This window comes from Phragmites australis, chromosome 19 (genome assembly GCF_958298935.1).
Source record: "Phragmites australis chromosome 19, lpPhrAust1.1, whole genome shotgun sequence".
In the NCBI taxonomy this organism is placed as follows: domain Eukaryota; kingdom Viridiplantae; phylum Streptophyta; class Magnoliopsida; order Poales; family Poaceae; genus Phragmites; species Phragmites australis.
The window spans coordinates 15,366,959-15,391,373 of NC_084939.1; positions in this window are offsets into that span (position 1 = coordinate 15,366,959).

Here is a 24,415-nt window from a genome sequence, read left to right on the forward strand (position 1 = left end):
ACTGGACCAACTGTAAGGAAGTGTTGGAGCAAGAGTTCGTTTTGCCCCAGCAAGTACAGCGAGAGTTTCTTCTAAGGAGGAGACTCAAGCTTGGAGACGAAGTTTGAGAGGAAGGAACACCACGAATATATTGATGATAAAAAAATGTATCACTCTAGGAGGAGTATCACAGCGTTCACTGTCTTGCGTGTTCTTTGCCGCTGTGCCCGTTGCCTGGAGGACCATGGCCTCCTATTTATAGGGCCATGCATAGCTTGGTATACAAGTTATCATAATGTATAAAAATCCGGGATCTGACCAAATTACTGGGTCTTATCCCAGATAACTACCTTCTATCCTATCGGGGAGATAAATATCTATCGTGGTAATTATCGTGGTGCCTGCCCCCTCAAGGGGGCGGGCTAGTTGCCAACTGCATCCCGGCGCCGCACTGTCAGGGGCGTCAGAGCAGGTACCATCATGCCGGGGTGTCAGAGTGGCGTCCACTAGCCTAGACATTTAATGTTGGTCACCTCCTCGTAGGCAAAGTACGACCGGTTTTTCCCTTTCGGGAGATTTTTCCTGAGGCCTGATGGCTCACGCAGTAACCTCCGGGAAGCCGACCCGGGCAGCGGGAGGCCGAGCCTTCGGGAGGCTGAGCTCCAGAAGGCCGGGGCTTTAGAAGGGGGAGGCTTCGGGAGGCCGAGGCCTCAGAGACCGAGCCTTCTAGAGGCTAAGCTCCGAAAGGCCGGGGCTTCGGAAGGCGGAAGCTTTGAGAGGCCCAGCCTTCGGGAGGCTGAGCTCTGGAAGGTCGGGGCTTTAGAAGGCGGAGGCTTTGAAAGGCTGAGTCTTTGGGAGACTGAGCTAATTAAGCCAAGGGGTCATCGGGGGTCCTTGATAATGACCCCCAACAGTAGCCGCTCGCGAGGGCGGCCAACGGAGCGGTTGGGCCCGCAGTTCCTTTGAAGCAAGGCCCCCAGTGCCCTAGCTTGTGGTTGATGGCTCGTGGTTTGAGAATCGCTTGTCTTGTCCGAGACAGTTTGACCCGGGTGACAGAATGACACGTTGGATGACGTTGGTGACAGGAGGCATTGAATGCGCCCTTTGGAGAGGTGTAGTCCTGCCCTGTCAGGCGGGGCGTGGGTCACGTGTCATCTTGTCATTGGGGGCAAGGGAGTCGGTTTCGCTCCCCCATGATTTCAGCCTGGTAGGCAAAAGGACGACGCGTGCGCCCGGCGCTTGGAGGGGGCAAGTTGCTCCCTATTTGTAGCAGGAGGGGGATTGCCCAAAGCAACCCTTTCGTCGACTCCTCATTCTCATCTGCCTTTGTCTTCGATGCCTTTTGCCTTGTGCGAGTTGTCCGTTGATCCCTACTCTTCTCTCTCTCTCGTAATCCAGCGCCTTTCACCATCCTCTTACGGTTCATATGGCTGACGTGAGTACCCCGAGTGAAGCCAAAACTCGAACGGCGGGGGAGATGGCCGGGGTAGCCGCGCCAGGGGACCCTCAGGTGGCATCGGCTTTCCCGCTGCTAATGGGGCCGCCGCCAGGAGTGGACCTCTAGCGTGCCAGCAAAAGCCACTCTCAGAAAACCACTGCGCTGGGAGCATCTGTCATCGGTGACAAGGAGCTCAACTGGATGGTTAGGGAGGGGAAGATTCCCTCTCGAGCTGTCGATCGGCTTTCGCTGGGCGAGGAGGTCCCGAAGCCCCTGGCCCATGAGGTCGTTATATTTGAAGCCTTCTTCAAGGCGGGCCTAGGTTTTCCCTTAGTGCCATTGCTTGAAAAGGTGCTCTGCCACTTCTACGTGGAGCTTTCGTAGCTCCACGCCAACGCCATTGCCCGCCTGGCCACCTTTGAGTGGTCTATGTGGGCGGATTTCTTCGCGGCCCTCCACTTTGCTAGTTGCCAGCCGAAGTTGATCAAGGTCGAGGGGTTGAAGAGGCCCCTTAGTTTTGGGAGTATCAACTTCCAGATACGGCCACAGTATCGCGATGCCTTCCCGGCGAAGGCCATTAATGGCCGGTGGTATACCAGCTGGTTGCAGCGGTGGTTTTACTAAAGCATCAGCCCTGCATCGCCCCTTTGCTCCACGAATCGGGATATCACGTATGTTCCGAAGCCGAAGACGGGGATTACGGACTACCAGTTCGCGTCACAGCTGGCCCTTCTCCGGAGGGTGGCCGAAAAGATGAGCATGCGTGACCTCGTGGAGGAGTTCACCATGTTGCGCCTCCGGCCCCTTCAAACAAGCTGGAACTGCATTTTTTTACCAAGGTAAGGAAGAGTGGCTGAAGGTGTATTTCGGTTTGCTCGTCAGTGCTGGTGAGTTCCCTTTGTAGTTGGGTTCTCGATCTGCCGATGTAAGCCTTCTTTTTTCTTCCAGAGAGCTGCCTCCCGCTAGAGCATGCAACGGAGATCACAGAGGTGATCCTGGGCCCCCTACTCTTGTGGAGCAGGAGTGGCGGGTGGCCCTGGCATGGAGCTATGAGCGGTACAATCGTGTCTGCTTTTACCTTGGAGTGGGGGCTCTGGCATGGCAGGATCCTCTAGAGCCTAGGGCTGCTGGAAAACGAGCGCGTGTAGGCCCCCCCCCATTCGTGCGAGGACGCTCTAGGCCCAGCGGGCTTCAGCATCTAGAGACTCGCATACTGGTTCGACGGCTGAGTCGTCGGAGGTGCCCCTAGTTCGCAAGAAGTGCTTGAGACGGGTTGGGAGCGTGAGCAATCAGTCTGGAGGCGAGGACCAGGGTGGCGGTGATGACCGGGGGAAGGACTGGGCCTCCCTGGATATTGTGGGTCACAACCAGAGCCAACGGAGAGACGTGGCCTCCGTGGACTTTGACTTCAGTATTGTTGACTCGGATGTTGAGGATGCTACGGGTCCTCCTGTAAGAGGTTCGGGGAACCAGGTGTGATTTGCTTCGTTAGTCATATCCTTTTTTGGTCGTGCACTGTGTTCGCAATTTGTGTTTCTTTTTTGTAGCGACCTTCGAGGTGGATGTATCCTTGACTCCACCCCTCGAGGCTTCGGAGGCCAAGCGAAGATCGGGGACTCCTTCGGAGGGGTCGCAGAGGGTCGTCTCGGGGGACGTGGCTTCGTTCCTGCAGGGCCCTGAGTTAGCTGGTGGCCCACCTGTGGCAGCTAGTGCCTGAGGCATCATGCCCTCCACTGAGAGTCCCTACGAAGCGGTTGAGGGGGGCCTTGGCCTCGAGGTCCTGGCCTCGGACGACTTCGTGCTACGCCTGGAGGCGTCAAGGGCCTTTGCTGCGGCCTCCTCTCTACTCCGGAGTGGAGAGATCGAGCGATCGTTGGTCCAGTGTCCCGTGGAGGAGCTGGAGGCGTGGTTGGTAGCGGCGGCACTTCAGGTCGGTAGTATTAGTTATGATTTGCCAAGTTTGGTGTTGTGTCTTGAGTAGCTCATCTTGTCTTTTTCCATCTTTTGTGGTGCCTTGTAGCAGGTAATTTTGATGAGGCCGCTGGGAGGTGGTGGGCACCAGGCTTTGGAAGAGGCCTGAAAACTGGTGGAGTCTGCAGAGGGTCGTCTTCATGAGGAGATGGTGCTTTGTGAGCATGTAGAGGTTTAAGTGTGGAAGGTTGTTGAAGACCTCTGAGAGGTGAAGGAGGTTGCCGATGAGGCCAACGCAACCCACGTTTCTGCCGAGAGTAACGTTGACACCCTTCGGGCGGTGGTGGTAAATATGTGGCGAGAGCTAGAGGAGTTCGGGCATTGGAGGGGCACTGCGTTCGGAGTGCCAGCAGTTATTGGTGTTTGCATCGGAGGTGGCCTGGATTACCTTTAATGCCTTGAGCGGACTAGGTGCTCGGTGTCCGCCATTGCCCTCCGACTCGGAGGCGTCGGTCATACCGCTCTTCTGGCTTCGGTACGCCATGAAGGTTACGTTTAGGGCTGCAGAGGTCTATGCGAGGTCCAACGCTCATGTGGCCGCTGCACTTCAGCTGACCCTGCTGCACCAGGCGGGGGTTGGTCCCTTCGAAGCACTGGAGCGGCAGGTGTCGGACTCCGTGGTCGAGGCCTTCCAGCCAGAGGCACCATTGGCGGAGATTTGCGCAACCCTAGAAAGTTTCCGTTGTGGCGTATGGGCGAAGCATGGCCGAAGCATGACATTGCGCTTCATGGCTGGTTATGGGACTCCGGGTGCCTTGGGGCCTTTGCCCGAGTTCTTCGTTGGGAGGTCCGGTGCTTCACCCGGAGTCTATGGGCGCTTTGCGGCCCTCTAGGGGAGCTTTTTTCTGTCATTGTTGCCCCGCCGGAGCCGAGCGTGGATGCCCTGGAGGTGTAGCTTTGCCGTGGCTGTCTTTGGTTTCTTTTCTTTCCCGGGGAGGGGGTCGAGTTCTAGTATGTTGACCACCTCCTTCTGCTTCATGTATATAATCTTTCCTTTATTTGATGGAAACCATGCCTGTCTTCCTGTGTTTTACCTATGTTGTTTCTGGAATGTTTGTGCCTTTGAGTTTTACCCGGAGTCTGCTCTTTGTGTATAGATATGGCAGCCCGAGGCCGGAGGAGGCCTTGTCCGTACCTTGGATAGTGCCTCTGGGAAGCGATCGAGTGCGTCTGGTGCGTCGGGGGCTACTCCGTTTGTTCGTCAGCGGAGTCGTTTTGTGATGGCCCGCAATTCCAAGGGGCGTATTGACCTGTAGGTGGCTGCCGATGTCTTGGTTAAGGTCGAGCCAGAGGATCCCCCGGTGTCCGCTCTGGATGTATGTTTTACCGCAAGAGATGATTGGTGTGTGGCCCGAACGGCCCGAGAGGTTGCCAGCTAACGCTTCCTACAACGCTTCGTCTTTCCCCGGGGTTCTGATGGAAGGGTGCCCTCAGGAATCCTCGAGTCTATCTTGGGTGAGGTGAAGGTGGAGGAGGCACAGGCCGAGGAGGCCTCGCTGGCGGGGCAGGAGGAGGAAGAGCTGGACTTCTCCGCCTTTGGCTCGTATCCCTTCCTGGCGGATCCTTCGTCTTCCCGAGGCTGAGTCTCTGTTTTGGGCAGTAGCCCTTCTTGCGGAGGGGGCTCGCGTCGGCCTCCCATGCGTAGTTGTCGTGGACGACTCTCCAGGTCCCGCGGTGTGTCCGGAAGGCGTGGCGGTCGGGCACCCTCATCTTCCCGTAGTGGTACAGGGGGGCGTAGTTGGCTAGCCAGTTTGCTGGGCCTAGATTCGATGTACAGCGGTTAACTGTACAAAAAGACCCAATGTATGTCATGTGTGTAAAACTTGTGTTGTGTTAGCTTGTTGTTTTTGTTTCTTTTCCTCTCCCTTTTTTATGATTGATCGCGCCGACGTTTCACCTGTGTCCCTTGTCCCAGCCCCTTCGCATCTTGTGGCTACTCTGCGGCCACGAGGTGCGAGACTTCGAGGGGCATCAGAAGGGTCGGGTGATAAAGACTTTTAGTCGTGCTGGTGTTGGCGTGTTTATCCCTTCGCTATGTTAGGCCAGCATGGCCTTAGAAATGAGGGGGGGGGGGGTGTTATGCCTGTCCGGTATGAAGGCACTACCTTCAAGATGCTGGAGCGGTCTTTGCCTATCCGCCATTTTAGGTTTGCTAGGCCCAAATGATGATGGACGGAATGCCTGTCCAGCACGGAGACTTATGTCTTCAAGATGCTGGAGCGGTCTGTGCCTATCCGCCACGTAGGTTAGCTAGACCTTAAAGAAGGCGGATGGAATGCCTGTCTAGCAAGGAGGCTTATGCCTTCAAGATGCTGGAGTGGTCTTTGCTTATCTGCCACGTAGGTTAGTGAGATCTTAAAGATGGCGGACGAAATTCTTATCCAGCACGGAGGCTTATGCCTTTAAGATGCTGGAGCGGTCTTTGCCTATTTTCCACATAGGTTGGCGAGACCTTAAAGATGGCGGATGGAATGCCCGTCCAGCACGGAGGCTTGCGCCTTCAAGATGCTGGGGCGGTCTTTTTTTTTTTGGTATCTTTGGAGAGGACTGAGCCTAGGGTTTTCTATACATAATACTTGCGGAGGGTCTCCTCATTCCAACTGTGTTTGAGGGGGGTCCCCTCTGTATCGGCCAGTCGGTAGGAGCCGGGTCTGTTAGACTTGAGAACTAGGTATGGGCCTTCCCATTTATTGCGTAGCTTTCCTGGGGCTAGGGCACGTCGAAGCACTAGTTCACCGGGTTTGAAGTTTCGTGGTGTAACCCTTGGATCGTACCAGGCCTTAGTTTTCTTAATGTAGTGATCTAGGTTCTGAATGGCATGGAGCCGCGTGCCTTCGGTAAGGTCGAGGGAGAGCTCCCTTTCTCCGTTAGTTTGCGGAAATTATACCCTGAGTGAGCAGGCCTTGACCTCGGTGGGGGTCATGGCTTCGCCTCCGTACAGGAGGCGGAAGGTTGTGAACCCGATGGCCCGCGTGATAGTGGTGCGGAGGGACCATAAAACCTTGGGTAGTTCATCGACCCATAGGCCTCGAGCTAAGCCGACAAGGTGACGATTTAGGCCGGAGAGGATGTTGCCGTTGGCCCTTTCAACGGCTCCATTGGACTAAGGGTATTGAACTACTGTGAAGCATAATTCGATGCCGAGGTCGTCGCAGAACTGTCTAAAAGGCCCAGAGTCGAATTGTGTGCCGTTGTCCACTGTGAGCTATCGTGGGACGCTGAAGTGGCAGATTATGTTCTTCTAGAAGAATTTTTGGACATTTTTTGATGTGATTGCAGTGAGGGGTTCGGCCTCGACCCATTTGGAGAAGTATTCCAATGCTACCACTACGTACTGAAGGTTTCATTTGGCGCGAGGAAATGGACTGATGAGGTCCATACCCCAACGAGCCAGGGGCCAGACAGGGGTGATTGGTTGCAAGGGAGTTGGAGGTCGTTGGCTTCGGCGTCCCATCCATTGGCATCCTTGGCAGGTGCGGACGAGTTCTTCCTCATCGGACATGATTGTAGGCCAATGGAGCCCCTGGTGAAGTGCCTTACCAGCTAGAGCATGAGGCGCTAGATGGTTGCCGCAAAGGCCATCGTGTATTTCCCTGAGGAGGTCGGCTAATTCTTATTTAGTAATGCATCGAAGGAGGGGAGTGAAACACCTGTCTTGTAAAGGGCGTCATTTATGAGACGGTTGCCCCTGGCACGATGCTGGATGCGGCGGAGTGCAATTGGATCATCCAGTTCTGCTGTTCCTCTCAGGAAGGATAGGAGGGGGGCCCTCCAGTCCGCAGTTTGGATGGGGAGGATGGACACGGCTATCTCGTCAAGAGATCTGGCGGTCGGTTGGTGCAGGGTCTCGAGGAAGGTGCCTATTAGTTGGTCTTTACCCGTGGCTACGGCCTTTGCTAAGGCATCTGCCTGATTGTTGTCCGCCCGCGGTATGCTTCGTATTGATATGCTGCGGAAGTGTGCCTCGGCCTTGCGAATGGCCTCGAGGTATGTTATCATGTCTGGATGCCAGACTTGGAAGTCCTTGTTGATGTAACCAGCAATGATCTGAAAGTCGGTTCGGATGATGGCTTTGGCTGCTCCTAAGGCTCTGGCCTTTCGAAGGCCGAAGAGGACGGCCTCGTATTCGACTATGTTGTTGGCCATATTGAAATCTAGCGAGCAGCATATTGAACCTGCTGGCCTGTAGGGGAGATGAGGACCGCGCCAGCTCCAGTGCTCGTGGAGCAGTATGCTCCGTCAGTGTAGATGGTCCAGATGTCTTTGGTGGGTGTAGTGGTGGGTTCAGTGGGTGCCGAGGTCCATTCAGCGATGAAGTCCGCAAAGATTTGGGATTTGACGGCAGTGCTTGCTACAAACCTTACCACGAAGGGGGCTAACTCTACCGCCCACTTGCCGATGCGTCCCATTGCCTCCCGGTTGCGAAACATGTCGCCAAGCGGGTACGAGGTTGGGACAGTGATGTCGTAGGTAAGGATGTAGTTCCAGAGCTTGCGCGAGGTCATCAGCAGGCTATTTTTTGAGCTCAATGTAGCATGTCTTGGCCCTGGCTAAGGCCTCTGAGACGTAGTATACAACCCTTTGAGTGGGGCGACCGTTACTTTTTTCCTCTTGTACCAGGGCAGCGCTGACGGTGGATGCAGAGACGGATAGGTACAGGAGTAGTCCTTCACCGAGGAGGGGCATCGCGAGTGTTTCGAGGTGGGAAAGGTGTGCCTTTAGGGCCTCGAATGCTACCTGGCAGTCCGGTGTCCAGCTAAATGGCTCCGAGCCCCTTAGCATTTTAAAGAAAGGGAGGTTGTGCTCAGTGGATTTTGCGAGGAAGCGACTGAGGGCTGCGAGGCGGCCGGCCAGGCATTGTACTTCTTTCGGATTGGTGGGAGGTGACATTTCTGTGATAGCATGAATCTTGTCAAGGTTGGCCTCGACGCCTCTTCGGGAGACAAGATATCCTAGCATTTTTCCACCTCTAGCGTCGAATACGCATTTTTCTGGGTTTAGCCGTACGTCAGCGGCTTGGAGGCTGTTGAATGTTTCTTATAGGTCGGCAACATGGGTGGCTTCTAGTTGGCTTTTCACCATGATATCGTCTACGTAGGCCTCAACGTTGCGGCCCAACTGCTTTTGCAGCACCTTGTGTACTAGGCGGGAGAAGGTGGCCTCGACGTTTCAAAGACTGAAGGGCATCCGGACGTAGCAGTATACTCCGAAGGGGGTAATGAGGCTGGTCTTGCTCTCATCCTCTGTTGCCATCCACACCTACCCGGAGTAGGAGCCGAGGAAGCTTAGCATTTTGCAGCCGGCTGTGGAATCCACCAACTGGTCGATGCGGGGGAGAGGGTACGGGATCCCGGGGGCATATTTTGTTTAATGATGTGAAATCGATGCATATACGCCATTTTTTGCTATGTTTCTTGACCAGGACGGTGTTGGAGAGCTAATCGGAGTGGATGACCTCTCGGATAACACCGGCTTTTAGGAACTTTTGGACTTCTTCTTTTGCGGCTTCTTCCCGCTCCGGAGAGTGCTTGCGAAACCCCTAGCGTACGGGCCTTGCCTTCGGGTTGACCTGGAGCAAGTGCTCGATGATGCTGCGGTCAAATCCTGGGAGGTCCTGCAGGGACCATGCAAAGATGTTGAGGTTACTCCATAAGATGACCAGATGTTGGGTTCTCGCCCGAAGGTGAGGTCCGCCCCTATTCGGAAGGTCTGATCGGGTTGGTCTTGGTGTATGGGGACTAGCTTTATGTCCCCTTTTGGCTGTGGCCTTGGAGGGTAGCGGTGCCCGGGGTGTGCCGACGGAGGATCTTTCGAGTCCTCTTGTGTCATAGTGTGGATATGGCGACTAGGGAGCGGAGCAGGGTGCCCATACTCGATGCGTCTAGCCAGGTCTTGCTTGTTGTGGATGCTTATTAGTCCTTGGGGTCCGGGTATTTTCAGGCAAAGGTAATTGTGATGGGGTACAACTTTGAATCTGTTCAGGGTCCCCTGTCCCAGGATGGCATTGTAGGCATACGGTATGTCCACAACGTCAAAGGTGATAACCTCGGATAGTGATGAAGAGCTATCGCCGAAGATGACAGTGAGTTTTATCTATCCTAGGGCGTTGAGAGGGGCCCATTGAATCCCTGGAGGGGTCTATTGCTCGGTGAGAGCCGGCTTCGTGGGATTCGGAGCTGGTCGAAGGCATGCACGAATAGGAGGTCCGTCGAGCTGCCTCCGTCGACCAGTATTCTTCGGACCTCGACCTCGGAGATATTGGCTGAGATGACCGGGGCATCGGAGTGGGGAAATTTTACTCCTTCGGAGTCATCGATGGTGAATGTTACGGGGGCATCGGCCCAGTTAGGGGCCTGTCGATGGATGCTAGTCGCTCCAATGTGGTGTACCTCACGCGCGTAGTCTCGCCGCTGTCATTTTGAAGTGTCACCGGAGCTCCCTCCGCCGGTAATGGCGAGGACGATCTGTTTGCCCCGAGCTCCTTCGTCACTGTACCGTTCTAGGGATGACTGGGGTGGTGAAGGTAGGGCCAGCTGCGAAGGATTCTATAGGGCTAGGTGGTCGACCCGTCGGTTGGCCGATAGCCTGTGATCTTCGGACTGCCCCTTGGGGGCCCCACAGTTGGAGGCGAAGGCTGCCTGCCTCCCGAGGTACTCCTCTCGGAAGGTGGTGAGGGTTCGATAGTGATGATAGAAAAATGTATCACTCTGGGAGGAGTATCATAGCGTTCACTGTCTTGCGTGTTCTTTCCCGCTGTGCCTGTTGCCCAGAGGACCATGGCCTCCTATTTATAGGGCCATGTGTAGCTTCGCGTACAAGTTATCATAATGTACAAATATCCGGGATCTAACTAAATGACTGGGCCTTATCCCGGATAACTACCTTCTATCCTATCGAGGAGATAAATATCCACCGTGGTAATTATCGTGGTGCCTGCCCCCTGAAGGGGGCAGGCCGGTTGTCAACTGCGGCCTGGCACCACACTGTTAGGGGCGTCAGAGCAGGTACCATCATGACGGGGTGTCAGAGCGGTGTCCATTAGCCTAGGCATTTAATGCTTGTCACCTCCTCGCAGGCAAAGTACGACCGGTTCTTCCCTTTTGGTAAATTTTTTCTGAGGCCAGATGACTCACCCAGTACCCTACGGGAAGCCGGCCCGGGCAGCGGGAGGCTGAGCTCCGGAAGGCCGGGGCTTCGGAAGGGGAGGCTTCAGGAGGCCGTGGCCTCAGAGACCAAGCCTTCTAGAGGCTGAGCTCCGGAAGGCAGAGGGTTTGAGAGGCCGAGCCTTTGGGAGGCTGAGCTGATTAAGCCAAGGGGCCATCGTGGGTCCTTGATAACGACCCCCAACAGGAAGCAATTGAGGTAGAATTATACTTGCTTAACAAAAGAGAAGCATTTACCTATGTAATACCTACTCTTCATTAAGATTTCCCACTAGAAGCAAAATAAGTTTATTCATTTGAAAAAATGATAACATACTCTGTAGTGTAAGGGTTCATGTAGAAACCCGACATCGATTTTCGATGATAACCTACTCTCAACTTATGTGTGGAATTGAGTTTGGATATCTAATATTTTGACAGTACAATATGGATTTATCCATGTAGTTGATGTAGTGACCACATACTCATATGGGTCACTAGATTCGAATATCTATATGAAAAAGTCTTTGAAGGGCTTAAAATTCCAAATCCAAAAGTAAACTGCAACATGTATTGTGTAAAACTAAAAAGTCATTCTATGACTTAAATTTGTTAAACAAGATACGGTACAACTGACTGAGTGAGTTCTTTTTGTTGAAGGGTTACTTAAATAATGATTGCCAATGTGTGTTCATGTCAGACCTGTCCAAATCACACTTGGCTTAATAGACTGTGCCAACTCTCCATAAAGATAATAACTAGCACACACCAGTCATTCGACGTGTTGAGCGTAAATTATCTAAAAACATCAATCACAGCCACTATTCGATTAAGACGAGAGTAATTCCAGCAGTCCCAACATATGCTCAACAATGTCCAAGATCATATCGTATACCGTTTACAATATAGTTTCATCACAAGATACAAATACAGTGTGAAGATATACCTTGTTCACAATTTCAATTTCTACTTACTATCACAGCTTTCATACGCAGTGGAAAGATAATAATAAAACAAAAGGCCAATGGTGACATTGCCCATAAGGCACCATGGCACCATGGGATTAGCATGGTAATTCAAATTGATCTTACACCCTGCAGGGGAGTACTTCTTTACCCACACGATATGATACCATTCGGCTTGTGCAACCTACCGGGTACACAAGGGGGTACCCGTGACAACCTTTCCCAAATAAGCCCCAACCATTTGGAGCATGTGTCTCTCGGTGTGGAGGTCAACTAGGTCCACTCCCAGAGCAACCTAGATACCTCTACAAGACTGCTAGCCCACAACATCATAGACGTTCAGGCCAAAGGGTCACAACAACATAAGGTATTCGGCTCATCTTTACCATATTTGGATATGTGGTTAGTACAGAAAAGTGCTTAAGCCAAATGACACCATGGACGGTGCTTAAATGATACAAGCAGTCTATGACACCTGGATCTCCTCTCCCGAACTACCCCTAACATCACCCAAATCTCGTCCCAATCTCACCAATTCATCGTCCCAACTGATCATTCTTTTAAAACAGTAATTGAATATCTGATAGCTCATGAACGACGGTGACATCTATCGCCCGAATTCTATCGTGGACCTATGCGAGGCTAAGTAATTACAACATCACTTTTAAGTTAGACCATGGCACATTATCCCCAGGCTACAACGATCAGGATTAACAACTTTGTCAAGGTAGGTACTATGCAATAAGTAGGATCTACCCACATTCCCAACATCAACTCACTAAAACATGCATACACGACATGTAGCAATACTTGGAAAATTGACCAACAATTTGCCAAAATATTGGAAAGATATGATAGATTCTTGCCGGATTCTTCGTGCACTTCACTCATGAACTCCTCTAGTTAGTTGTCAGGTTCAAACACGCGACTCTCCAAAGCGTCGGTTTCTAAATAGAAGAACAATGTGTCGCAATGAGTTTGGATGATATGCGATGAGAGATGCTCCACAATGCAAGACAAACCATAGAGATGGAATGCTTTATGTCATGATTCCATAGCATCGATGATTTCTTAACTTGGATTATTGTTAATTGTTTTACAAATCTTCTGGATTAATTTAAGGTTAACCCAAAGCTTAATCCAAAACATAAAATTTAATTATGCATAACATGAGGGTGAGTATTTTTAATAAATAGTTCATAATATAATAAGATTAACAAAATTGGTTTCACTAATTTTGGATTTACCATTAACTAATTATGAATTAGTTAATATTTAACATAATTCATTAATACAAGAATTTGAGTACATATTTCATGGCTCCTAGCATTTTTAACATGTATAGCATGATCATACGAAGCTAACAAAAGTAGTTTCACAATTTTTGAATAATTATTCAGTTTAGTGTGGATTAATCAAGCTTCAACCGAATTAAACATTGAACAAAAATTCATCTTTCACAATTTCTGAGTTAACCACTTAACTAAAGTGTTGAGGCCTCTCTTTTTTTTTACACCAAGCCCAGAGCTAGCCGTACTCATGGATCGGTGGGACCGTGACCTGACCTGTTGACTGGAGCCAACAAGTCCAGAAGCCATGGCTGGCCTCACCGGCGTGCATAGGAGCGCAAGGCAGTGCAACTTGCTGTCGGCAAACGACATCGCTATTTAGCCAATCGAGGGCACTAACAGCTCTAGCACACGATGTCGAACGTGCCTAGTGAGGCCTCAACTGATAGGCACGATCGAAAGATTACCGACAATGTAGAGCATAGGCGCTAGTGGCTTGGCCCCCATAGAGACCCACGCCAGCGTCGAGCCAAAGGACAAATAACGTGCACAAAAGATTGGACGTGGCACAGGGAAGCTCACCGTGGGGCTAGTTGGGGCAGAGGGGCTGTAGATTGGTAGCATGTTGGTGAGGGGTGGAGAGAGGCACAGAAGCCAAGGAAGAAGGCATTGGCGCACCAAATCCGGTCAAGATTCCATGGGGATTCGGTGAGGGGAGCCCAGTGAGGGTCCTAGTGTCTCCCTTTAGTACTCTTGGGAGCTTGGCCGGGGCGGATTCGAGCTTTGCAGGGTGGAAATCGGGTGGCAGTGGTAGTGGCTATACTGCCCTGCTGTGCTCTGTTGCTCTATGCACATGAGAGAGAAGTGAGGGAGAGAGAGGAGAGGGCAGGGGGATAAGGTGGCAGCCGACATGCTTAGAGTCAAGGAAAGCGGTGTTGTCCAACAGCTGCTAGGTGCCGTGGCTCAATGGCTAGCCTTTTGTGTAACGACGGTGGGCGACATAGATGCAGAGAGAGGGAGAGGATGACAGTGGGCCCGATAAACAGTGGCCGACTTAGCAAAAAGTCTCCCTCTTTTCTTTTGTAGGGATCAGTAACGTTCTAAGAAGGGAGGGGTGAATTAAGACGCTTAGAAACTAATGACTCCAAAAATACACAAGATAAATCTATCTGAATTTCTATGTAAATGTGCTCTAAGTTTATCTATTATGTCTACTCTACCGCTCAAGAGAATTGCAACCTACTCTAACAAGGTACATTGTAAGTATGTAAATACGAAAACATAAATAAGGTAGAGAGACAAACTCGACAATAGATTTTTATCCCATTGTATCAGTGGCACAACCTTTAGTCCATGTTGGAGCTCCACAAAGGATATGCTCCCAGTCGCCAAGTCTCTTCCAGTCACGGCTCTTAAGATACCAAGTCACCAAGATAAGGCCTCGAGCACGATGAGCCACCAAGCCACCAAGGCGAGGTCTCACCACTAACTTTTTTTCGGTCACTTGCATGGCGTCTTCACTTCGTAGATTTAGTCATAAACACAAAGGCCTCTGTGTCCCCCACAATCTTCTTGCTGCCGCTCTACACCAAGTTAGAGGGTCAACAAGTTACCGGTGAGTCACCAAAACTCCAAGGCGTCGGTATACCTCTCGGTACATGGTTGGATTACTCCTTAATCCATTCTCTAGGTTGCAGCATCTAGCAACACTTCTCTCTAGTCCTATAAGCACCAATAACTCTCTAATGGTGTGGTTAATCGTCTTGAATGAACACTTTAAGCACTTGGATGGCTTGGATGTCTTCTCAAGTGTGTATGAGGTTCTATGGATTCCAGCAGCAATGAACGAGTGGAGGGGTATTTATAGCCTTAACCCCATGAACTAGCCATTATCCCAACGGCTTAAATTTACTATGAACACCGGATGATCCGGTAACAATAGTAGTACAAGCACCGGACCATCCGGTGAGTACATCATCAGCAACTAGCCTGTTGGAACCCCACCCAAATACATTCTAAACACTGGACTATCCGGTGTGTTGACCTAAGTCTGACCGCGCCACTTCTTCTCTATGCAAAAAGCTTCACCATCCACAATCTTCATCGTCAAACCTTCCGGTGTATACAACATCATCTTTCCAGGATTTTTCACATACTCTGTTAAATGCTCCGGTGAAGCTTCCGATGTGTTGAACTCCTCAACACTGGACCATCCAGTGCCTTGAACTTCATCTCCTCTGAAAGATCTAATATTCTGTAAAATGCTCTGGTGTTCTTACTCTTCTAACACCGGACCATCCAGTATACTTAACTTCAATTTTCTTTGAAAATCAACCATTCTATTAAATACTCCGGTGTGCTTTTAACTTCCATCACTGGACCATCCGATGAAGTCTTCTTGTTTCTACACAGAATAGAAAATTGCTTCGGTGTGTGTAACCATTTCCACACTGGACTATCTAGTGAGAATAATTTTTCTGAGACTTCTTCCAATTCAACCGAACTTTTGTCCCAGTTGTGGTGGTTTCTTTATATATTACATCCATGAGATATACTAACATATATTCTTGACATACATGTTAGTCACAAAGGCTATATTATCATTAATCACCAAAATCAAATCATGGCCGAATTCATTTTTGCTACATCTCTAATCCAAATGCAAGCCTTCCCAATCTCCAAAATTGGTGGGAGAATTTTTGTAGGACACTATAATTCATATACAAACCATTTTAATAGTTTGACCCAAAAATCCAAAGCCAAAATTAAATGAAAAATCTTCAAAGTTGGAACCTTTTACAACTTGCCCTAATTTTTAAATGATTCAACTTCAATCCCTAATTTTGGGAAAATTCACCAAAATTTTCATATAACATGGACTAATTTCTAAAATTATTTCAAGCCTTAAGTTAGATAGACATTTTGTGAGTTCCTTCACAATAATCATTTCTTATTAAACTTAACAATTTATGTTTAATTTTTAATTGCATGCAAAAATTTCCTCAAATAGATAAATATGATGCTAATGAATACTTAATGACATGCGTAATAATTTTGGGATGTTACAGTTCATAAGAAATTCCTCACTGAATTTTGTATCATCTCAGTATGTGTTAACAACCTCAACACTGTTAGAACTACATAAACATATAGAAGTGGCAAAAAAATATCTTAAGACGGAGTTTAAGATGAAATACTTGGTTAAAACTAATTTTTACTTAAGTCTATAACTTGAGCACCATCCATCAAGAATCTCATCTAAAACACCTATGATCGTTCGATCCCTTGATATGAATAAACATCCATTCAGACCTAGAGTTGACGATAAGGTGCTATTGGGATCTGAAGTTCCATATCTTAATATGATTGGAGCACCCAGATATCTTGCAAATTGCACCAGATCTAACTTTGTGTTTGCATTTGCAGCTGAGTTATTGGCTAGATACAACGTAACTCCAACAAAAGGATATACGATTGGCTTATGGAATATCCTCAGGTATCTCCAATATACAATGGATCTTGATTTATCCTATTAGAATATCAAGACATGGTCATTGTAGGATATACTGATCCTAGCTATTGTTTGACCGGTTCTATTTTTCTACATGGTAGTACATCCTTATGATGGAAGTCATCAAAAGCAAACTGTAGTTGCTATTTTCACTGATCATTCTAAAATAATTACATTATATGCAGCATCACATGAGTGTATTGCTTCACATGATGATTAATCATATTCCAAAATCATATGGTATAGATTCATCTGAATACCCCACAATTATCTATCAAGATAATACTCTTGTATTGCTCAAATGCTAAAGATAATATAAAGTACAATATCACATAACATATTGCCACAAGATATCTTGCAAACAAAGTCATGCGAAAATCTAGCATATTTATTCACTAAGTCATTGCTCACTTCAATATTCCAGAAATTTATTAGTGGAATTGGCATGCGAAGACTTCTTGAATTGCCAAATTCAGAGGGAGTCAATCCCTAGTTTATAACCTGTATATGATCATCAGATCATATATATTGCACTCTTTTTCCTTTATGAGTTTTACTCTCAAGTTTTCTTATTTAATATTTTTAATGAGGCAATATCAGTGCAAGCATATATGCTATATTATTTTCTCATAAGTTTTTCCCACTAGATTTTTAAGAATTTTTTAATGGCATGTTACAATTATATTTTCTCTCTATATTTTTCTATAAGGTTTTTGGAGAAGTTCTTCATTGATCAATATATGGATGATGGTTCGATCAAGGGAGAGTATGATGTTGGCATCATATCTTCCAAACCACCCATAGAGGTTATCGGCTAGCCACCCATTGGGGAGAGGTTACCTTCCCACCCGTGTGTGTATATATATATATATATATATATATATATATATATATACGGGCCTAGGACACCCGTGAGCAACCAGAGTACGCCACATGGCGCGTGTAGCCACGACCTCACGCTCACATGCCCCAGCACCAGCATGCGCCACATGGCGCGCCGTTCACGCTCGCGCCCGTGCCCATGAGCTAGCCCACGCCATGTGTCCTCACCTCGCGCCCCACGCATTCCCACTTGTGCCCAACTACTGACCACAAGGGCTGTGACCAGTTACTGAGAACTATTGAAATAACTACTAACACTACTCAATCAAACTACTGATAATTACTGACATAAACCGCTAAATAAAATTTACTATGACTTAGAACAACTGAATAACTATTGTTTTACTAAACACAAACTACTGATACTATTGAATAAACTATTGACACTACCAAATAAACTACTGGTCAAAAACTATCACACTACTAAACAAACTACGTATATTATTGACATTACTGAATAATTTTTTTATGACTTGAAACTATTGAATAGCTAAACTATTGTGCAGTACTGGACTACTAAATTACTGAGTACTACTGGACTACTAAACTACTGAACACTACTGAGCAACTATAAGGTTGCTACTGAACTACTACAGACTGCTACTGAACTACTGAACGCTACTAGACTACAAAATGTACTATGCGTGACGCGTAACGTAGGAACAAGTGGTGCACAAAGACGGGTGGTGCATGTGTGGGCAAGTGGGCACGGGGAGCGAGAACATGTGGCGTATGGGCGCAGAATGAGCGGCGTGTGCGCGTGACGTAGCGTGTGAAGTCGGGCACGGGTGCGCGGGCCACGGGGACACGTGGCGGCATACAGGCGAGTGGGCGGGCGAGCGCGTGTGGGGCTGGCGAGTTGAGCTGTGCTGTGCCGAACCGAGGTGTAGAATAGTGTAAAATAGCATACGGGTGCATATATATACACACATGAAATCAATGAATCAAACAACAAACTCATTTACAATCTATTGTCTAATTGTCTGTATTGTAGTCATCCGAGTTACCACAGCATTCACGTTTAGGCGAGCGAGGTGGCGTGACCGCGTGAGGACATGTAAAGATATAATGGGTCGGGTCCATTGTATTGATATTCGTTGGAATGGATGGACCCAACCACAACACGGATGGCAGAAAATTGGGCTTAACTTTCTAGCCTGCTCAAGTACGATGGGCTTCTCTTATCAAGAAAAAAAGAGTAAGCCCATTTTATATCTGAACTGTGAAAAACGTCCATGTATTTACACTCTAAACAATGAAATCAGTAATTTAACCCTATCATCTTTTAAAACCGGATTAATCACACCTAGTGTGGATTGGATGGGTCGTTTCGATGTGGACTCAAACTTGGGATGTTTCGCCACATCACAATGCATAAGGGACACGTGGCCCAAAGAAGTAGAAAGACACATATATCACCATTATTAGCTTAATACTGTTTCCATATATCACCATTATCATCCACAGACCTGGATTCTGATAAAAACCACTTACATCTAAACCAAACCTCATACACCTATACTCGATGGCAATTGCTTGTCACACCAATCTATGTCGATCATCCACATTATCTCACATAAGGCAGGTAGCATGTTTCGCAGCTCAAACTCTAGTGGGCTAGCTGGGGCTTCTCTACTTATGTCATGAATAGTGTTCATAGCATGGGTGATGGACTGATGGTAGCTCCTGGACATTCGATATAAAACTTGCCATCGGACGCTCCACGCCCTATCGCAACATTAGTAAACAACGTCTGCAACATCCAAAACGTGCAACAAAAAGGGCACAAAATTACAGAAGGCTGTAACGTTTGGAACTAATAATTACAATATAATACCATCTATTTTGATTAATTTCTTGACTCAGTTAACGCAGGAAATTAAAGACATAATGTACAGTCGTCGACTGGCATTTGTTTCAGCGTCAGCATGTAGCATTACCACATAACCGATCTTTTGTGAGGGTAACAAATTTTCGTGAGAGAAATTAAAAACCCTCACAAAAAGCATGTATTTTCGTGGCAGGTAGCATTAAACCCCCACGAAAATTCTTTTTCACGGCGGGACATCGTTCACTCCCAGGAAAATTATCTTCCCGCGCCTAAGACTCCGTTGGCGCCACATGCAAGTGTGAAAACACTATTTTTTTTCAGCATCGCGCGTCAAACTCGGGCCACCCTGGTCCTCTCTCTATAGTTTTTACACCAATGCGCCCCACCTCGACCCCCGTCGCCTCTCTAGCATTTGCCCCCAAATTTGCACCACACCTCGACCACCATTGCCGCCTCTCCAGCCTTCACCCCCAACGCGCCCCACCTCGACCCCCGCCGCCGCCTCTCCAGTCTTCGCCCCCAAATTCATGGCCCACCTCGATCCCTGCTGCTTCCTCTCTAGCCTACGCCCCTAAATTCGCGCCCTTCCCGAATTCACCAAATCCACGTCCACCAGCTGAATTCGCATTGCCCCCATCATTGCATCAACCTTGGAGCCCAACATCGACCTTGGAGGAGGTAGCTGCACCGACCCAACCCGCTTCACCGACGCCGGTCAAGGACGCACGAGGTGGCTGCTGCACTGACGCTGGAGGAGGCCGCGCGAGGAGCCGGCCACACGGACGCCGGGCGAGGCCACGCAAGGAGCTCCCTGCATGGACGCCAGATGACCGGGCTGCCGAAGAAGATCCCCATGCTTGCGCTCATCCACCCCGACAACCCTAACGTGGTCTACTTCTTCTTGGAGAAGCACCTCTTCGGCATCAACGTGTGTGCCCGCAAGGTTGTGCAGTGCGAGGTCTACCAACTGGTTGTGGCGTCGCGAAGCCACTACATCACCAACTGCTTCGTCCAAGCTTGGGAGCTACCGCGTGCGCTCTCCTCAGGTAATTCTATTTCTACCCTGCATGATCTCTGTATATTCTGAAATGTTGTCTTGTTGGTATGTTTGATGTGTATTGATCATTTCTGCTGTATGTTCAATTTGTTCCTCTTCTGCATTCGAAGCTGTACTGTATATACTAGTTTTGTAGTTTCTTGCAAGATCATGTGATCTCCCATGTGTAGTACTTCTGTGTGAATATAGCTTGACCATATTCAAGTGGAGTTGCTGCCGAACATTTGCATGTCATAACAAATTATGTTGCTTCTGATGTGTTTAAAAGATGTTATAACACTGTATGGACCATCTATATTGACTATTAGTGTTGGAATTGGATCTGTTTGAAATATGCTATTTTCCTATATTTTTGCTTGCTATTGTTGCACAGCATTTGGAATGTTGTGTGCCCATGTGTCTAAAACTGTGAAAGCAAAATTGTTGCTACGCAACCAGCTATGTCAATTTGAAGTTGTTGCTATTTTTCTTTTAATTGGAATATTGTGTGTGGACGTATCTTGTATGTGTGCAAAAAATTGTTGCTTGTGTGCATGTATCTTGTATTCTAAATAATTCATTCTCGAGCATGTCATAGATGTACAATACAGAGCATATGCTTGTTCATATGAATTTTTTTCACACGCTTGTTCATATATATAGAACGCATACTTGTTCAGTACTTGTGTTAGAGTAGCAATGTTTTCAACAAGTTGATGCTTTTTCATATGAATTTTTTCATACAGTTGTTCATATGTACAGAATATATACTTGTTCAGTACTCGTGTTAGATAGCAATTTTTTCACAAGTTGTTGCTTGTTCATATGATTTTTTTCATGTGCCATGCTATTATTTGAGCAATCAGACAACATGAGTGAATGATATTGCTCATCCTTTTTTTAAAACAGAATAAAGTAACAGCAGACCGTGAGTGGATGTATGCTGGTTGGTCTCGTGGGCAGGCTCCGTTTAATGATTGGATTGAAAACACCAACGGATTCTTAGATCGTACGTTCTCTATGTCTAATCTGGTTGTAGGTGGAATCATTAAGTGTCCATGTTCTATGTGTCGGAACTTTGTTATGCATAAAAGGTTTACGATAGAGATGCAGTTGTGTAAATTTGGGTTTAAGGATGACTATGCAACATGGACAACGCATGGCGAGAGACTTGTTGATAGTCATTTTGAAAATGGACATGATGAGAGATTTGGAGAAACTGACTGCATGGATGATATGTTAGTTGAGGAGCCAACAGAGTCTGCTCGAGCCTTTTATAGGATGGTTGCTAGTGCTGATCAATCGGTCAATGAGAACACAACACACTCATCTTTATCTGTTGTAGCACGCTTGCTCGCTTTGAAATCACAATACAACATGTCAATTGCACACTTTGAAGCGAACTTGAATTTAATCCATGAACTTTTGCCTCCGGAATCTAAGTTGCCTAAGGACTTCTACCAGTCAAAGAAACTCTTAGAGGGCCTTGGTATGCCATTTATCAAGATTGATGTCTATTATAACAATTGTATGCTTTACTATAAAGATAATGAAAATAAAGACAAGTGTGATGTTTGTGATACCTCTCGTTATGAGGAAGGCCATAATCGAGTCCCACGTAAAATGTTGCAATACCTTCTCATCACAGATAGGCTACAAAGGTTATATGCACATGCGGAGACGACAAAGCTAATGCGGTCTCACAAGCGGTCCACATTTGGTAAGATAGTGCACCCATGTGATGGAGAAGTGTGGCAACAATTTGATGAAGACTTTCCAGACTTTGCTAGTGATTGTAGAAATGTGCGGCTTGCTTTTGCAACAGATGGTTTCACGCCCTTCAGTTTGAGTGCAGCTCCATACTCTTACTGGCCAGTGTTTGTTACTCCATTGAATTTTCCACCAAGCACGATTATGAAGTCAGAGTACATATTCCTTAGTACATATTCCTTACCCTTGTGGTCCCAGGTCCTGAAGATCCTGGAAAGAAACTAAATATTCTAATGCAACCTTTAGTTGATGAATTAATGAGGTTGTGGGAGGGGGTAGAAACACGGGATGCTTCACTCAAGTAAAACTTTACAATGCGTGCCTAGTATGCTTGTGTGATAGTATAGCATTCACACTTTGTTATGGTCACAAGGCTTGCTGGTTTGATTGCTATAGGCGCTTCTTACCTAGAGGCCATGAATTCAGATTTCAAGCTAATGCGTTCTGTAAGAACACAGTGGTGCTTCATGAGGCTCCAAGGCATGTAACAAGGGAGGAAATATTTGCACAAATGAATACACTCATAGGTGACACAAGAAACTTTGGTAAAGTGCACAATTGGACCCATGTCAGTTGTTTTTAGCAGCTTCCATACTTTCATAAATTGTTGTTGCCACACAACATTGACGTGATGCACAATGAGAGAAATGTGGCTAAAGCTATATGGAACACATGCTTTGACATACCCGATAAGACTAAAGACAATGTGAAGGTGAGGCAAGATCTAGCCAAGATACGCAATTGTCCTACACTGCATTTGAAGCTGAAGGAAAATGGCAAGTGGGACAAGTCACAGGCCCCATTTGTCATTGATAAGAATGACAAGCCAAAAATTCTTAAATGGTTTCAAGAACTCAAGTTTTCTGATGGCTATGCAGCAAATATTAGGAGGGGGTTAACTTGTTACAAAAGAATATCTTTGGCCTAAAGAGCCATGATTACCACATCTTCATGGAACGCTAACTTCCCGTTGCATTTTGTGGCTTTTTACGGGAAAATATATGGGTCTGTTTGGCTGAGCTTAGCTTCTTCTATCGGCAGTTGTGTGCAAAAGAGTTGAGCAAGGATACCATATGCTCACTAGAACACCAGATTGTTGTTCTTCTCTGCAAAATGGAGAAGATATTTCCTCCTGGGTTCTTCACCCTATGCAACATCTAATTATTCATCTTCCTCGTGAGGCTCGACTTGGTGGCCCTGTCCAATCCTGTTGGAACTATCCATATGAGAGGTAAAAAAAGAAACAGTATACTATGTTTTATTGTATTCTATTCTTCTATTCATTCGTTGTTTGCTTCATGTAGGGGAATCCAAAATCTTAGAAAGAAAGTACAAAATAAAGCTCGTGTTGAGGGTTGCATGGTTGAGGCTGAATTAGTTGAGGAGGCCATAAATTACCCTTCTCTTTTTTTTAAGCCCCAAGCTCGATCAATTAGAAATAAGATTCCTTGATATGATGATGGTTCTTCTACCTTCCAAAGTTCATGCAACCTTGAAATTCAATGCCCTGGTCGGTGCATTAGCCCTCGAGGTGTTCGTGAGCTCTCAACGGAAGGGTATGAGGTTGCTTTTCTATATATTTTGACAAACATGCTGGAGATGGACACATTCTTCAAGTATGCACACATTGAATCTACGAATTCTAATTTATTTTCCATATAATTTGTTGGCAGTATGCTAACTTACTTTGTTCCCTTACAAAATTTGAGAAGGAACAATGGAAAAGCCGTATTAAAGCAAAACCTGAGCAGGTCTGGGACTTATGGTTGCATGGGTGGAAGAATAGCTGTGGGAAATACGGGCCTAATTTTTTTGATTGGTTCAAAGAACAAGTATGTTGCTGAAAATTTTCACATTAAAGTAAAGTAGCCATCTGAATACTCCAAGAACTAACATGTCATACTATTTTGAATTTGCAGTGCATGAAGTTATGTAGTGTTGATAATGCCTTGCGTGAAATATCTTATGGTTTAGCAGAATAGTAACCACCTATGGATGCTATGACGTGAATGGGTATAGATTTCATTCAGAGGCATATGAGAGAACTAAATCAATGTTAACAATGGTTAATAGTGTTATTTGTGTATCTTGCCTTGATGATAACAACAATGAGCTGGAGTATTATGGTGTTATTAAGGACATCATAAGAATAAAATGGGAAGGAGGCTTGCAACTAGAGATGATTTTGCTTGATTGCTATTGGTTTGATCCAACACCAACTGGAACTAGGCGTACTGGGTCACACCCAATTTTATAAAAGGACAAAACCAGATGTAAACCACATGTATACCAGGATCAAATTTCATACATACAGCAACTTCATCAGTGTATCACACATAATGTTATTATTACAACATTTATCTTAAACAGAAATAGAAAGACCTCAAAGTCTTAAACAAAAGCACATAAACTAAACACGGTGAAGCTCCAACTTCCACAGGTAATTGACCGGGGGAACCACCAGCCTAGCAATCTTCATCCTCATCGACGTAGAAGTCTGGATCTCCTTCACTGTCTGAGCAGCGCTTGGTGGACATTTGGATGGAAACAACAAGTATGAGTACTTATCGTACTTCGCAAGTGTGGAAAATAAATGAAATG